The following is a 16,571-nucleotide window of genomic DNA, read 5'->3' as shown; positions in this document are numbered from 1 at the left end:
TATGACTGGGTATAGACAGACATTAAATCCGCTGCCTCTGTTCTTGTTTTTGATATGGCTGAATGTGAGCCAGCGCTGGTCCAGAGGCTGTTCATCTTGCTTGTTGTGGTGCTGTGCCTAGGCTGCACTGCTGCCTCACTTGGCACTTTGCATTAATTACCCAGGCACCTAATCTTCCTTCAGTAAATTCAGGGAAAAGTGATGCATGGAATGGGTTAGTTTGGTTTAAGTGACTTTCTTTAAATGCTTTTTCCAGCTGACCTTACAGGAGCTGCTTTGGAGACTAGTTAGGATGTAGTGAGTCCTGAAGACTGTGTTATGATGTGAAAGCAGTGAGACCCAGAGAGCAATCTGAGGAGCTGATTCTAAGCCTGGTGAATGTGACACTTCTTCAGGAAAAGGATCTTATTATGGAGCATAGATGTGTGATTCCAGTACCTGCCCATGAAGATTCAATCCACAGGTTTAGAAATGAAAAGCTACCTAAAAAATCATGACAGGAATGTATTTTCTGTAAAGAAAATATGTATGTGTAAAAAGCACACGGCTAAAATCCAGATTTAAGTTTTATATGGGCATTATTTTTTAAGCATCTGGCAAAGTATTTCCAGAAGGGCTATAATTAACAGTGTTTTAATTCCACCTGGGCCCATTTTTCTGCCTATCATTAAAGTAATTCTTCTCAGTGCACCACTGCTTAGGAAAAAACAAGTTGTTAAGGAAGGACTAGCGATCGGTGCAGAAAATTAGCAAGGTCCAATTAAAAATATTCAGCTGGGATATAAATCAGTAGAAATCAATTGTCTTGCTTTGCTTGAAAGCTAGTGTTTTTTTCCCATTAATAAAGTGACCAGAACACTGATCTGTTAATGCTGCTGAGCAATGGTTTGGATTCCACTGGAAAAATATTCATCTTGAAAGCAACCTCCTGAAACCAGAGGCTTTTGCACTCTAAAAATTTTGTCCAACTCAGCCTGTAGGCATGGAATAACATTTATTATATTCATACCTTGCCAAGACATTATTTTTTTCTTCTACTCTGTGTTAAACACATCACAAAAAAATCCAGCTGCACAACATAAATGAAGTCAAAGTAGAAATTGTGCGCTTCTCTATGACAAAAGCTGTCCTTAATTTTATAAGCTTTTAGTCCTAAAAGTAGGTTTCCTGGGGCTGATGGATGTCAGGGTTTTCTTAGCCTTTCACAAAGTTAACATTTTATATTCAACTTTTTTGAAGAAATGAAAAGGATGGAACCTGCATTACCACAAGATGGAAGGTAACTCCCAGATGAGTTGGGAAGTTGTTAAAATTTTTGAATTTAAAACATTGGAAAGGGAAAAGAGACACAAGAAAAAGGAGAGGTTTTCAAACGGCAAATGGAGCAACTTTCATTGCGTAATGATGTAATTGCACATAATGTAATTATGTGTAATTAGTAATGATGATTCTTCCAAGTGCAGCTGCTGTATGCATGGGGAGATGGCTCAGATTTTCTGTAGCTTTCAAAAGTACTGAAGTAGTAGAAGCAGTTGTGTGAACTCAGCTGCATATCTTTGATGCACTAGTGTTTACCTGTGCCAGTGGAGTTTGGCTAGAGAACAGTTCTTTTCCCAGCAAGAGAAGAGAGTATTAGGGTTTTCTGGCAGAAGCTCCTGTTGCTGAGTCTTTCTTCATGTGTGTTACTGCTTATAAATGCATTTAATTGAGTGTAAGTTAGCTTACAAGCTCTCTGGGACTAGGGCTGCCTTTGGTACAATGCTTGTGTGGTGTTAGCCACTTTTTATAAAGTGTCTGTCCAGATGGGAATGCAGATGTGATGAGAGAAATGTATTTTGGTCCAGAAAACTTCAAACCTATGTTAAAAGTAGTAATTGTGGACTATTTGGCCTAAAAAAAAAAAAAAAAAAAAAAAAAAAAAAAAAAAAAAAAAAAAAGGCTATGAATGGAAAACAGATTTTAGATCTTTTTTTTTCTTTTTTTTTTTTTTTTTCCAGTTGATATTAGTTGGGATTACTAGAACTTGGAGCAAAACTAATGCCTTTTTAGTCATTTTTGTGAATAACCTTTTATTTAAGAAAATGGTTCACTCTTTCATATTTTATTATGCAGTGAAATAGAACGAATCTATTCATTTTTTTTTTGTAATGTTGGGATCACTCAAATTGGAGGAAGTAGATTTTTCTTTTTATCTTTTCAGGAACTAAAAAAAGAAGTGTAACTTTTCAAACTGTACTTGTCAGAAGAAAAACATAGAATAGAACAATATTTATTGATTTATTTTATTCTGTGCCAGGAAAGGGCAGAGGAAAAATATAGGAACAAAAAGACCAAAACTAAATGGTCTTCACTGAAACAGCATGGAAACAACTAACACTCTCAAAAAGTTTTCAGCTTTAAAAACAAGCCATATCTTCACAGGCTTAATTAGGTCAGACCGAATTGCCATGTTGCAATCAGATTGACTGAGAATTGAATCTAATAAAACATGAGAAATTACATCTTTCTGCTTTCTTTGTGCATGTTTGGAGCTCTGACAATGCCAGCAGTAGTAGGTGCTTAGGGAAAGAGCATACAAAATAAAGCAAATTCTTGCACTTTCCTTGTTATATTCTCACCTGCTTCTGTCAATTAGCAATTTAAGGGCTTCCTCAGCTAGAAGCTGCATCTGCTCTGTTGTGTTTAATAAGCATCAATGGGCAACCTCACCTCACAGCTTCCAGACATCTCCTTACAAATTCTTATTTATAGTCTCTGCAGTGTTCTGAGGCATTTTTCCATGACAAGTTAACTAAGCATGTTTAATTTTTATTAGCTTGTCAATATATGTATTTTAAAATAATCGGTTTTGCCACAATTTATACAAGTCTGGGCTGATAAATCAGTTTGCTACTTGCCACCTCTTCCTCCTGCTGCAGCTCCTGTCAGTCTGATGATGCTTTCTGCTGAGGTAAAACCACTTCTGGGATGCCATCCAAGATAATAGATCTAGATCAAGCAACAGGTTCAGCAAGGTGACCTCAGTGGTTGCTAGGCCTTTTTTTTTTTTTTTTAAATTTTTATTTATTTTCTGGAGGGTGTGGCATCCAGCACAGGCTCTGTGCTCCAGCGAAGGAGGCATCTCCTTCTTGGTTCCTGGTAGTTTTGTTCTGTAATCCTCTCTCTCCCTTTGGTCTTACCTTTATACCTGTGCTCTCCTGTTTTGAAAACATTCAATTAAATCTGCAAATTGCCTCTTGACTTAGTAGAGCATATCTGGTTCATCTTGCTTATGAATGGGGCACACTGGCATTTTCTCATTGTTCTACTTTGGGAATCAGGTGTGTGTGTGTGTGTAATGGCTGATACCCTGTTCTGTGATAGGCAGCATTCTTCTGCAGCTCTGCAGGGTTGCCATAGTATGGATTGAGAAAATTCAGCCCTGTACAAAAAAAAAACGTGCAATAGTACAAATCCTACTTGTGTTCTTAGATCTCAGTTTTGTCCTGGCATTTACAGACACGGAGACTCACCTGTAAGTGAGTGTGTTTACAAATGAGATGCTCTAGAATTAAATACCCAAATATTCTTTAAAATGAATGTAGTTTATAGTATATAATAAATTCAAAAACTGTATTTAGGAGGAGAGGGAGAAGAATATCAGGAAGAAATTTTGTCCAGAATAAATGCAAGGTGAGTGGGGGGAAACTTAGTGATGAGAGATGAGGAAAAGGCTGAGGTGTTTAATGCCTTCTTTGCCTTAGTCTTTAGCGGCAAGACTCTGGATACCCAGTACCCTAGGCTGGTGGAAGGGAACCGGGAGCAGGATGTGGCCCTCACTATCCATGAGGGAATGGTTGGCGACCTGCTACGGCACTTGGATGTACACAAGTCAATGGGGCCAGATGGGATCCACCCAAGGGTACTGAGAGAACTGGCAGAGGAGCTGGCCAAGCCACTGTCCATCATTTATCAGCAGTCCTGGCTATTGGGGGAGGTCCCAGTTGACTGGCAGCTAGTAAACGTGATGCCCATCTACAAGAAGGGCCAGGGTAGACCCGGGAAATTATACATCTGATAGTTTGACCTCAGTGCCAGGGAAGGTCATGGAACAGATTATCTTGAGTGTCATCACGCGACATTTGCAGGGCAACCAGGTGATCAGGCCCAGTCAGCATGGGTTTATGAAACGCTGGTCCTGCTTGGCGAACCTGATCTCCTCCTATGACAAAGTAAGAAGCAGGGTGGATGTGGATGTGGTCTACCTTGACTTCAGTAAGGCCTTTGACACCATTTCCCACAGCATTCTCCTCAGAAAACTGGCTGCGCTGGCCTTGGACTGGCGTACACTTCGCTGGGTTAGAAACTGTCTGGATAGCCAGGCCCAAAGAGTTGTGGTGAATGCAGTCAAATCCAGATGGAGGCCGGTCACTAGTGGCATTCCCCAGGGCTCAGTACTGGGACCAGTCCTCTTTAATAACTTTATCAATGATCTGGATGAGGGGATCGAGTGCACCCTCAGTTTGCAGATGACACCAAGTTAGGTGTGTGTGTCAATCTGCTTGAGGGAAGGAAGGCTCTGCAGGAGGATATGGATAGGCTGCACCAATGGGCTGAGGTCAACTGTATGAAGTTCAACAAGGCCAAGTGCCAGGTCCTGCACCTGGGCCACAACAACCCCAAGCAGAGCTACAGGCTGGGAGATGAGTGGTTGGAAAACTGCCAGGCGGAGAAGGACCTGGGAGTATTGGTGGCTAGTTGGCTGAATACGAGCCAGAAGTGTGCTCAGGTGGCCAAGAGGGCCAACAGCATCCTGGCTTTTATAAGAAGCAGTGTGTCCAGCAGGGCTAGGAAAGTGATCGTCTTCCTGTACTCGGCTCTGGCGAGGCTACACCTCGAGTACTGTGTTCAGCTTTGGGCTCCTCGCTACAAGAAGGACATCGAGGTGCTTGAGTGAGTCCAGAGAAGGGAAATGAAGCTGGTGAGGGGTCTGGAGAACAAGTCTTATAAGGAGCGGCTGAGGGAGCTGGGAATGTTCTTCCTGGAGAAGAGGAGGCTCAGGGGCGACCTTATTGCTCTTTATAAGTACATTAAAGGAGGCTGTAGCGAGGTGGGGGTTGGTCTATTCTCCCATGTGCCTGGTGACAGGATGAGGGGGAATGGGCTAAAGTTGAGCCAGGGGTGTTTTAGGTTGGATATGAGGAAGAACTTCATTACTGAGAGGGTTGTGAGGCATTGGAATGGGCTGCCCAGGGAAGTGGTGGAGTCACCATCCCTGGAGGTCTTTAAAAGACGTTTAGATGTAAAGCTTAGTGATATGGTTTAGTGGAGGACTGGTTAGTGTTAGTTCAGAGGTTGGACTCGGTGATCTTGGACGTCTCTTCCAATCTAGATGATTCTGTGATAATATTCACAAGTTTTATCCCCATCAGATCTGCTCATCTGCTCAAATTTCATGATTTTTTTTTTTTTTTAAATGAGTTACGTAGTTATTTGAAATCACAGAATATCAGATTTCAGCATCTGAAACAGAGGGATTAAGGGAAGGAACTGAATTAAATTAACAGTTCTTTATTTTGATGTGTTAGCTTCTGTGTTCCTATGATAGAAACCTTTTGTCTTGTCCAGCATAAAATCAATGCTAGTTCTAAATCCCTGCATCAGAGGACTTGGCAAATACATAGTGGAATAGCTATCATTTCCTAAATAACCCAAAGGAAATGTAATTTTTCCATTACTCCTGCATAATCTTTCCAAAGTCATTAAAACAAGCATCACACTCTAGCTGTAGAGATTGTTTTCTTTTCTTCATTTTTAATAAAGGGTGCTGGTTGTAGAATTGTTTCTCTTATCTGTTTGCTTTGTGTCTTAAGCACTGTCTCTTTTTAATAAAGTGTTGGAGATAGGCAGATAAAATACCGCATGAGAGTTTTCTGCCAGTGATTAACTGAGAAATTAAACATAGCCTGTCATTCACATATATACCCTTAAAGCTGTGCAACAGAGCCTGAAAACTTATGTGCACGTTTAACTTTTTTTTTTTTTTTTTCCTTTTTGAAGATGTCTGCAGCCTGGAAGACTTTTCTTTTGGCTCTGCACTTAAAAGTTCATGTTTTGTACATGGTATTACTGAATCTCCACCAAATTGGCAGGATGAACAAGGATGAATGTAACCCACAGACCAAATAAAGAGTCCCTGCCCCTTTTGACCTCTTTCCCAGAAAGCAGTCATATTTTACATAAATGTATGACCATCATGTGAAGAAAAAAATGTCTTCCTTCTATATTACCTGTCCTGTTCCCCTGCCATCACTGCACAACTCTGTCGTAGCTCCTGTAGCGATTCAACCACTTGTCACAGAGATGTTGGACACTCACTTTGCTTCTTGTTTAATGCCATTGTCCCAGTATATAAGACTTGAATGGAATCATATATAACAAATAAACATTCTGGTTTTAGGCATAAAGCATGTGATTTTGCATCTGTTAGTTCTATCTTACAATGTCTTGCACAGAAAGTATATCTTTAGCCTGTACGAACTGCTGCTAAGTGTCTTTAAACTGTAACATGGAATTATTTAGCCTTCAAAAGCTTTTGGTGTTTTCTGCAGTGCCTGCTCTCTACAGGGAGCATTAGTAAGGCATCTTTGTGGCTTCCAGCACTGAAATAGGCCTTGCCATACATTTCCTTCCTCCCTCCTTCCTTTCTAAACAATGTTAACTAGAGTAGCCAAAGAGATGTTACAACAGAGGTTACTAGAATTTAGGAATATCTCATGTGGTAATACTTAAGTGGCACTCTCTCCTGTGCCTGAAATATTAAAAATAGTTCCAGAGGCTTTGGAAATATTGGGGTGGCACAATGGCATAAAGGAGCTGTGGTGGAAGGGAAAATTGAATTTAGTGAGTTCAACTTCTTTGTAAAATACCTGAATGACTGTCATTTTTTAGCCTGGTGGGTTAGCACCACAAAGGACACAAAATACAATTTCCAAATTCAATTTGGACTTTATAGGATATATTGAAGGAACAAATTAAGGAGCTTACTGACTTCTGCTTTCCCTCCAGACTGTGACAGATTTCTTTCCTGATGTGAACAGAACATCTGCTCTCTGCCCGGTATCCCTCTGCATTTAATTTGCTTGAGCTTCCTGTTTTGCACAGGATTAAAATGCTTTTGCAATGGTATCATCTACCTGGGAGGGCTGGCTGTGAATTTATGTAATAAATAACATATTCTATGCCTCAGAGCCGTAGATGTCATACAGAAGGCACAAGGGTTGGTAGATAACTTTGGATAAAAAGGTGAGCTGGAGGAAGCAGTGTTGGTTAAAGTGAGACTGGCATCCTGAAAAAGCAGTGTTATGAGGTGTTTTGGGAAGGGTGGAAGGTGGATGGGAAGAAAGGTCTTCTGGCAATTTGGGATTTCTGTGATGAATACTGCTCCTTCACCTGTGGCTTACCACTGTGGCAGCACAACAATCTGCGTGTGCCCAACAAGAGGAGAAACATTTCTCTTGGGAGTTACAGTGTACATCTTGTGAAATTTCAATTCTATTAATTGTCATGTTGCCTGAAATCTCTCATTTCCTCTCTTTCTTTTTTATTCCTTTTTAATTGCTAAGTTGTCTTACATTTTGTTACCATCAGTTTTTTCCAACTGGTCTCACTGCTCCAGGGGATACCTTACATTCATCTTGTCCGTCATACTGCAGTTGTAAATGCTCATGTGTTGTTATTTCCCTAGACCTTAAATGGAAAGAGATGGAGTGGTTTCATTTCCTGTTTGCTTTCACCTTGACTTCCCTCGGAATGTGCTTGGTAGATATATTCATTAAGAATGCACTCATGAGCAAATATAAATAAATGATTTAGAAATAAATATCCATTCCCTGCTTCTAGAGAACAGTGTTACATGTTCTGTAGCTGACCTGGCAGGATACTGAAAAATGTTTACTTTTTTTTTCTTTCTTTTTTTTTTTTTTCCTTTTAAAGTTTCATTCAAATGAACAACTAAGCACAGAAAACCTAATTTGTTAGTACTGTTGTGAAAGCAGTTTATTCATTTTGTTTAATATTGATATTATAATGTGCTCTCTTTTGGAAATGTTTGTGGAGCTATTAAGACCCTCTCTCTCTCTTTTAGATGTTCAGTGATATCATCACTGCAAAAGAAAAATGTTTATGTGTAACAGCAAAGAAAACCATTCAGACTCATGATAGAAAACATTTGTTTTCAATATACTTTCATTCTATGTGTCACAATCACAAAAATTTGCAGAAAGAAAAATCACATTAAAAAAAAAACAAACACACATAAAACAACACAAAATTCCAGCTGAGATATCCTATATTATCTTTTAACAGCAGCATTAGGAAGATTATTAGTGATGTTTTAACTAGGACAATAAAAATAGTGTAAGTGCCTAGACTAAAGAGTAATTAAGTTATTTTTATACAACATAACCCACCTAAGTGACTCTTTTTAACTCTAATGTGATAATTATGCATTAGCAACCTGAATATACCAATAGTAGTATATCTCTGGTTTCAGCAGATTTGGCCCAAGACTAATTATTTTATTTATTTTTCAGCTTTTGGAAACTCTTTGTTCCTTGATTGTGAGCCTCATCCTGCATAAATCACACATCCAAAAGTTCCAGTGGTACAAAGCAAATTTGCTTGTAGAAGGGAGAAAGGAGTCACAGTTGAAGTATATCAGCCTTTTGTTACTGTTGCTGTTATCATCATCATCAATGGTGACTTACTCCAATCCTTGTTCTACTGTTTATTGTTGTTATTCAGCATTCTATAGTGTCTGGAATTTTATGTAATCTTTAAACAGGCTAGTACTGTCATAGATTGGTCTTCTTTATACCAGGAGACAGTCAGCAAGATGATTCAGGTGTTCCATGTTTTCTTTTTGCACTATGTGCACAATGCTTAATTGAAATAGAAGCTTGGTCAATTTATCAAGGCTCATTCAGCAGAAATGCTGTATAAAATAGGCATTCTCATAATTTTGACCTGTTTAGCAGAAATGTAACTGAATAGTAATGACCAGAGCAAGAATGCACAATAAGCATTGCACAAGTTAATAATCATAACTTGCTGAGACACTTCTCAATACAATCTATGACATGTAAAACCAGTTAATGGAAAAACTGACTTTCAGTGAATTTAAAAGTAAAAACTGCACAGATCTAGTGGAATCATGATTGCATCTTTGAATCACTATAAACTCAAGATTACATAGCAAATCCCATCCCTTCTAAATGTTTTGGTGACTTTTTTTTTTTTTTTTTTTTTCTCCCCCCGAAATAAGCTGAACTTGAATATTGGGAATGTTATTTGTAAAATAAACACTTGGAAACTTTCAGTTGCAAAATATATGTTGTGTCATTTTGCTATGAATAGAATACCTTAAGATGAAAAAGTACATATGAAGTTAGCATTGATTTGTGTTCTTAAAGTTGAAAGGCACTTAGTAGCATTGCTAAAAATTGTGTTAAGATGATGTCCTTCACACATATGTAGTTATTTGAATCTACAACTCACATCCATGTGATAAAACCAACTTACCATCATCACAGGACTGTTAAGTGCCTGTCTAACTTTCATTTTTTTTTAATACCAGGGATAATATAGTTCAAGCTTAAAGAAAGCTGCACCTTCTGCATACTCTGGAGGTAAATAGAAACATTTGAATATAAATGCATAGTTATGTCTACCTTGTTACTCAAATAACTTGTGAATACCTTAAGATCTCTTTGCATGCTGTCAGTTACTTGTCAAAATCTGGTTATTTATTTTCTCCCGTATTTCTCTGTTAGCACATATACCTTCTTGGTAATGTGATAACATTGTAATGACAATTACAATTGTCATTACATTGGCTCCATTGTCATTACTTGGCTCCATTGGTGAATGGAGCCAAGTCCAGTTGGAGGCCAGTCACTAGTGGCGTCCCCCAGGGCTCGGTGCTGGGGCCGGTCCTCTTTAATATCTTCATCGATGATCTGGACGAGGGCATCGAGTGCACCCTCAGTAAGTTCGCAGATGACACCAAGTTAGGTGCGTGTGTCGATCTGCTTGAGGGTAGGAAAGCTCTGCAGGAGGATCTGGATAGGCTGCACCGATGGGCTGAGGTCAACTGCATGAAGTTCAACAAGGCCAAGAGCCGGGTCCTGCACCTGGGGCGCAATAACCCCAAGCAGAGCTACAGGCTGGGAGAGGAATGGTTGGAGAGCTGCCAGGCAGAGAAGGACCTGGGAGTGATGGTGGATAGTCGGCTGAATATGAGCCAGCAGTGTGCTCAGGTGGCCAAGAAGGCCAACGGCATCCTGGCTTGTATCAGGAACAGTGTGACCAGCAGGGCTAGGGAGGTGATCGTCCCCCTGTACTCAGCTCTGGTGAGGCCGCACCTCGAGTACTGTGTTCAGTTTTGGGCTCCTCGCTACAAGAAGGACATGGAGGTGCTTGAGCGGGTGCAGAGAAGGGCGACGAAGCTGGTGAGGGGCCTGGAGAACAAGTCCTACGAGGAGCGGCTGAGGGAGCTGGGCTTGTTCAGCCTGGAGAAGAGGAGGCTCAGGGGCGACCTTATCGCTCTCTATGGGTACCTCAAGGGAGGCTGTAGCGAGGTGGGGGTTGGTCTGTTCTCCCACGTGCCTGGTGACAGGACGAGGGGGAATGGGCTTAAGTTGAGCCAGGGGAGTTTTAGGTTAGATGTTAGGAAGAACTTCTTCACTGAAAGGGTTGTGAGGCACTGGAACAGGCTGCCCAGGGAAGTGGTGGAGTCACCATCCCTGGAAGTCTTCAAAAGACGTTTAGATGTAGAGCTTAGGGAAATGGTTTAGTGGGGACTGTTAGTGTTAGGTCAGAGGTTGGACTCGATGATCTTGAGGTCTCTTCCAACCTAGAAATTCTGTGATTCTGTGATTCTGTGACATATTATTCCCTATTTTTTCTATATTTTTTCTATTTTTTTTTATGTTATTATTCCCTATTTTTATCTGTGTTTCATTTCAGTTGACTTTTGTGTGGATGTTAGCAAATCCTTAAGCAGATGGAGAGGAAACTGCAAGCTGACACTGCAAGCACTCTCTGATGCCTCTTGCCATATTTTCAGTCAGCATCTGTAGGTGTTGACACTATGTGTGTGGTGTCCCAGGAGCAGCCTCATTTTATATTATTCACAGTGATTTTAACTAGGTAAAAAACCCTCTGTGAGAGCAGATGGAATGGGCATTAATGTCCATTCTACTCTTCTCACTTAGTGTCTCTGAGCTTTGAACCATCACTGTGGCTTATGGAAAGGGAGGAACTAAAGGTAAACACAAACTGTTTTCATTAATGTGAAAAACAAATAATTTTTTTTTCTACTTTTATAGTACAGAAAGACAAAGCTAGTGGAATGACTATAAAAGGCACAAGATCTTTTTCTTGAAATTTTCACAGAAAACTTAAACTCTGAAATGGATTCTTTTTAAACCCTTTTTGTCTCAGAAGGGCAGTATCTTAGTTGTAGGCCGTTAATGTGCTCCTGTACCACCAAATCTCTTACATGATGACAACTGTCTTAAACCCATCAGAATATTCAGAAGGGAGAAGGAGCTTGTGCTCTTGTTTCAGAACATCACAGATCTGAGAATCTGTGAGGGTTTTTAAGTACCACCAAATCTAAATGCATTTTTCCAGTTTATAAATGTAGCCACAAATTTAGTTGGGGTTTCAAGGTCAAATTAACAGTTACATAGTTCCTTTAAAGCTCTGTAATTGGTGGCGTGAAAGATGCCTTGATCCAGAGAGACATGAAAAAGGCCATGTGTTTCATTGAGTTTGAGAGGGCATTTCATACAGTTTTGGTTAAAGAACGTGGGAAAGTGCTAGATTGCATCAGGAGGAGATTGGCTATGAGGCAAACGTAGTGTGAAATTTTGTGTTGAGGCAATAAATTCCGGAAATGCAATTTTTCTTCTATGAGTTCTGAAACAGATATGATTATTATTTCTTTTTAATATATCTTTTTTTTTTTTTTTTTTTTAAATATATCTTTTATCATGTCTTTGCCAGGCAAGATGTGAATTTGTGAAAATCAAATAAATTGGAATGCCACTCATCTTCTTAATTCTCCTTCTGAAATTTCTCTGCTCTTTTTCTCAATAACAGAAGTAAGGTTACACCACTCATCATGCATAATAGCTCATTTCTCTCCTGTAGATACCTTGTGGAAAGCTCAGAATAGAACAATGGAGAAGTAATGGGGGTAAAATGTCAGTTTGTTCTCATACTGAAAATATAATCAGTGCAATTTGTCAGACTCACCTGCCCTTCCATAGATAATCTTTGATAAAGATTCATCCTTAGAAATATGAGTCTTTAGAGTCATCCTTAGTGTTCCTTTTCTTACAGATATTTTTTTTCTAGCAAATGTCATTTTCATGCTGCTCATTGCAATGCAATGTTTGAACCCCTGTGACCACTCTACAAATGTGTCTGTCTTCTGACACGTGTATTTCTAAATCTATTAATAGATATTATTCCTAAATCTCATGGTAGATGATAGTGATGCTTCAGAGAATTTGAAGCACCAGGTTCTGGGGACTGCTGCACTCCTTATGTGTAACACATTTACACAAAACATAAAGGGTTGTATCATGCCAAGTCATTACTTCCAGAAAATTCCTTATCACAGAATCACAGAATTGTCTAGATTGGAAGAGACGTCCAAGATCACCGAGTCCAACCTCTGAACTAACACTAACAAGTCCTCCACTAAACCATATCACTAAGCTTTACATCTAAACGTCTTTTAAAGACCTCCAGGGATGGTGACTCCACCACTTCCCTGGGCAGCCCATTCCAATGCCTCACAACCCTCTCAGTAATGAAGTTCTTCCTCATATCCAACCTAAAACACCCCTGGCTCAACTTTAGCCCATTCCCCCTCATCCTGTCACCAGGCACATGGGAGAATAGACCAATCCCCACCTCGCTACAGCCTCCTTTAATGTACTTATAAAGAGCAATAAGGTCGCCCCTGAGCCTCCTCTTCTCCAGGAAGAACATTCCCAGCTCCCTCAGCCGCTCCTTATAAGACTTGTTCTCCAGACCCCTCACCAGCTTCATTTCCCTTCTCTGGACTCACTCAAGCACCTCGACGTCCTTCTTGTAGCGAGGAGCCCAAAGCTGAACACAGTACTCGAGGTGTGGCCTCGCCAGAGCCGAGTACAGGAAGACGATCACTTTCCTAGCCCTGCTGGACACACTGCTTCTTATAAAAGCCAGGATGCTGTTGGCCTTCTTGGCCACCTGAGCACACTTCTGGCTCGTATTCAGCCGACTAGCCACCAATACTCCCAGGTCCTTCTTCTCCTGGTGCTTTCCAACCACTCATCTCCCAGCCTGTAGCTCTGCTTGGGGTTGTTGTGGCCCAGGTGCAGGACCCGGCACTTGGCCTTGTTGAACTTCATACAGTTGACCTCAGCCCATTGGTGCAGCCTATCCAGATCCTCCTGCAGAGCCTTCCTACCCTCAAGCAGATTGACACACACACCTAACTTGGTGTCATCTGCAAACTTACTGAGGGTGCACTCGATCCCCTCATCCAGATCATTGATAAAGTTATTAAAGAGGACTGGTCCCAGTACTGAGCCCTGGGGAATGCCACTAGTGACCGGCCTCCATCTGGATTTGACTGCATTCACCACAACTCTTTGGGCCTGGCTATCCAGACAGTTTCTAACCCAGCGAAGTGTACGCCAGTCCAAGGCCAGCGCAGCCAGTTTTCTGAGGAGAATGCTGTGGGAAATGGTGTCAAAAGCCTTGATGAAGTCAAGGTAGTCCACATCCACATCCACCCAGCTTCTTACTTTGTCATAGAGGGAGATTAGGTTCGTCAAGCAGGACCAGCGTTTCATAAAGCCATGCTGACTGGGCCTGATCGCCTGGTTGCCCTGCAAATGTCACGTGATGACACTCAAGATAATCTGCTCCATGACCTTCCCTGGCACTGAGGTCAAACTATCAGATGTATAATTTCCCGGGTCTACCCCGGCCCTTCTTGTAGATGGGCATCACGTTTACTAGCTGCCAGTCAACTGGGGCCTCCCCCGATAGCCAGGACTGCTGATAAATGGTGGACAGTGGCTTGGCCAGCTCCTCTGCCAGTTCTCTCAGTACCCTTGGGTGGATCCCATCTGGCCCCATCGACTTGAGTACATCCAAGTGCCGTAGCAGGTCACCAACCATTCCCTCACGGATAGTGAGGGCCACATCCTGCTCCCGATTCCCTTCCACCAGCCTAGGGTACTGGGTATCCAGAGAACAACTGGTTTTGCTGTTAAAGACTGAGGCAAAGAAGGCATTAAGCACCTCAGCCTTTTCCTCATCTTTTGTAACTAAGTTCCCCCCCCCGTCCAGTAAAGGCTGGAGATTCTACCTAGTCTTCCGTTTAGCATTAACGTATTTGTAAAAACATTTTTCATTGTCTTTAACGGCAGTAGCCAGATTGAGCTCCAGATGAGCTTTGGCCTTTCTAATTTTGTCCCTGCACTGCCTCGCAACATCCTTATAGTCCTCCTGAGTGGCCCACCCTCTTTTCCAAAGATTGTAAACCCTCTTTTTTCTCCTAAGCTCAAGCCACAATTCTCTGTTCAGCCAGGCCGGTCTTCTTCCCCGCCAGCTCATCTTTGGGCATGTGGGGACAGACCGTTCCTGCGAGGAGCAGTCCTTCTTCTTGAGGAAATCAAGAAGATTTCCTTCTTGAAGAACACCCAGCCTTCCTGGACTCCTCTGCCCTTCAGAACTGCCTGCGAAGGGACTCTACCAACCAGTGTCCTGAACAGTTCAAAGTTGGCCCTCCAGAAGTCCAATACAGCGGTTTTACTGGTCCCCTTCCTGGCTTCTCCAAGAATGGAGAACTTTACCATTTCATGGTCACTCTGCCCAAGACAGTTTCCAACCACCACATCTCCCACCAGTCCTTCTCTGTTTGTGAACAGAAGGTCTAGCGGGGCACCACCCCTGTTAGGCTCACTAACCAGCTGTGTCAGGAAGCTATCTTCCACACTCTCCAGAAACCTCCTAGACTACTTTCTCTGGGCTGTGTTGTGCATCAGGATATATCTGGGAAGTTGAAGTCCCCCACAAGAACAAGCACTGATGATTTCTCAACTTTTATCAGCTGTCTGTAGAATTCCTCATCAGTCTCCTCATCCTGGTTCAGCGGTCTATAACAGACCCTCACCAGGATGCTTCCCTTGTTGACCTTTCCGCTGATCCTATCCCATAAGGAGTCAACCTTATCATTCCCAGTCTCAAGTTCCACGACATCAAAACTCTCTCTGATATAGAGAGCCACACCACCACCCCTTCCATGCTGCCTGTCCCTTCTGAAGAGCCTATAGCCAAACATGACAGCACTCCAGTCATGAGAGTGATCCCACCACATTTCCGTGATGGCAACCAAGTCGTAGCCTGCCTGCTGCACAATGGCTTCTAGCTCCTCCTGTTTGTTACTCATGCTGCATGCATTAGTGTAGATGCACTTTAGTTGGGCCATTGCCGTCTCTCCCAGCCTTGCCATTGTTGCCCCTGGCACAGTTCCAACAAGCCTAGTTTCAGCCCCGTCCCCCTTCTTACCTGGTTTAAAGCCCTTTCAATGAGCCCCGCCATCTCCTGGCCTAGGATCCGTTTTCCCCTTAGAGATAGGGACCTGTCTGCGGCCATCAGGCCGGGTGCTGAGTAAAGCGCCCCATGGTCAAAAAAACACAAAATTTCTATGTTGGCACCAGTCTCTGAGCCATGTGTTTATCAAGTGGGCTTTCCGTGTCCTTTCTGTACCCCTCCCTGCCACCGTAGGGATGGGTCTAACTAACCGTCCCAGTCCCCTAAAGTCCCGTTTGATGGTCTTGAGATTTCTCTCTTCAGTGCCATCACTGCCAGCCTGGACTATTAAAAGAGGATAATAGTCAGAGGAATGAACCATGGGAAGCTTTCTGGCAATGTCCCTGACCCTGGCCCCAGGGAGGCAGCAGACTTCCCTATGGGTAGGGTCAGGCCAACAAATAGGTCCCCCTGTTCCCCTGAGAAGGGAGTCGCCCACAACAATCACCCTTCTTTCTGTTCTGGTGGAGGCAGTCCTGAGGCATGGAGTCAACTTCCTCGCCCTAGGTGTCCTCCTGGGTAGACTTTCTACCTCTTCCTCAGCTACTGGTCTCTCAAGCTCCAGGGCCTCAAACCTGTTGCGTAAGGGCACCTGGGAAGGTGGGGCCGGTGGGGGGGGCATCACCTGCAATGACGAGCAAGGACCTGTCTCCATTCCTCCTCAACTCCTAGGTCCCCTCCCTCTGCCTGACAGCAGAAGGGCAGGGGGTCCACCCCCATTTGGTGTGTCTCACACTGGTGCCTGTCCTTCAGGCCGCACAGGGAGTTGCTCCACAAGTCTATCTCCCGCTCACACTCCCGGATATCCCTCAACCTCTCGACCTCCTCCTTGAGTTCTCCCACGAGGTGGACCAGGTCGTCCACCTGCTTGCACCTCACGCACACAGTCTCTTGCACCCGGAGACCTGAACTGCCGCAGTTTTGAG

Source organism: Netta rufina (assembly GCF_964035555.1).
Source record: "Netta rufina genome assembly, chromosome: 15".
Classification (NCBI taxonomy): Eukaryota; Metazoa; Chordata; class Aves; order Anseriformes; family Anatidae; genus Netta; species Netta rufina.
The sequence above is the reverse complement of the archived record's forward strand: the minus strand, read 5'-3'. Positions refer to the sequence as shown.